The sequence below is a fragment of the Cherax quadricarinatus genome, chromosome 73, assembly GCF_038502225.1.
Source record: "Cherax quadricarinatus isolate ZL_2023a chromosome 73, ASM3850222v1, whole genome shotgun sequence".
NCBI classification, from domain to species: domain Eukaryota; kingdom Metazoa; phylum Arthropoda; class Malacostraca; order Decapoda; family Parastacidae; genus Cherax; species Cherax quadricarinatus.
The window spans coordinates 21,591,632-21,593,471 of record NC_091364.1 but is presented as its reverse complement, the minus strand read 5'-3'; positions in this window follow the sequence as shown (position 1 = coordinate 21,593,471).

Here is a 1,840-nt window from a genome sequence, read left to right as displayed (position 1 = left end):
ATACACTCATACACATACACATGCACACACAAACACACACACACACACACACACACACACACACACACACACACACACACACCATGGGGGTTTACCTGGAGTTTACCTGGAGAGAGTTTCGGGGGTCAACGCCCCCGCGGCCCGGTCTGTGACCAGGCCTCCTGGTGGATCAGCGCCTGATCAACCAGGCTGTTGCTGCTGGCTGCACGCAAACCAACGTACGAGCCACAGCCCGGCTGATCAGGAACTGACTTTAGGTGCTTGTCCAGTGCCAGCTTGAAGACTGCCAGGGGTCTGTTGGTAATCCCCCTTATGTGTGCTGGGAGGCAGTTGAACAGTCTCGGGCCCCTGACACTTATTGTATGGTCTCTTAACGTGCTAGTGACACCCCTGCTTTTCATTGGGGGGTCCCGAAACATGGAGAGCCAAGATGATGGATGTGGTACTGGAGAACCTCATGCATCAACATGTTAGAGACACTACCAGAGAGAGAGGAGAGGATGAACCAGCAAGGTTGGACCTTGTATTCACCATGAGTAGTTCGGACATCGAGAGTATCATGTATGAAAGGCCCCTGGGAGCTAGTGATCATGTGGTTTCTGTGCTTCGACTACATAGTTGAGCTCCAAGTGGAGAGAGTAGCAGGAATAGGCTGGGAAAAACCAAACTACAAAAGGGGGAACTACTCAGGCATGAGGAACTTCCTTCAAGACATTCAGTGGGAGAGGGAACTGACAGGAAAACCAGTACAAGAAATGATGGACTATGTAGCAACAAAATGCAAGGAGGCAGAGGAGAGGTTTGTTCCCAAGGGAAACAGAAATAATGGGAAGAACAGAACGAGTCCTTGGTTCACCCAAAGGTGTAGGGAGGCAAAAACTAGGTGTACTAGAGAATGGAAAAGGTACAGAAGACAGAGAACTCAGGAAAATAAAGAAATCAGCCGAAGAGCCAGAAACGAATATGCACAGATAGGAAGGGAGGCTCAGAGACAATATGAAAATGACATAGCATCAAAAGTAAAGACTGACCCGAAGCTGTTGTACAGCCACATCAAGAGGAAAACAACAGTCAAGGACCAGGTAATCAGACTGAGGAAGGGTGATGGGGAATTCACAAGAAACGACCGAGAGGTATGTCAGGAGCTCAACACAAGATTTAAAGAGGTATTTACAGTGGAAACCAGTAGGACTCCAAGAAATCAGAACAGGGGGGCACACCAGCAAGTGCTGGATGAGGTACATATAACCAAGGAGGAGGTGAAGAAGCTGCTATGCGAACTTGACACCTCAAAGGCGGTGGGACCAGACAACATCTCTCCATGGGTCCTTAAAGAGGGAGCAGAGATATTGTGTGAGCCATTAACAAAGATCTTCAACACATCATTTGAAACTGGGCAACTCCCTGAGGTATGGAAAATGGCAAATGTAGTCCCAATTTTTAAAAAGGGAGACAGACATGAGGCACTAAACTACAGACCTGTATCACTAACGTGTATAGTATGCAAGGTCATGGAGAAGATCATCAGGAGGAGAGTGGTGGGGCATCTGGAAAGAAACAAGTGTATAATTGACAACCAGCACGGTTTCAGGGAAGGAAAATCCTGTGTCACAAACCTACTAGAGTTTTATGACAAGGTGACAGAAGTAAGACAAGAGAGAGAGGGGTGGATCGACTGCATATTTTTGGACTGCAAGAAGGCCTTCGACACAGTTCCTCACAAGAGGTTACTGCAAAAGCTAGAGGACCAGGCACACATAACAGGAAAGGCACTGCAATGGATCAGAGAATATCTGACAGGGAGGCAACAACGAGTCATGGTACGCGACGAGGTGTCAGA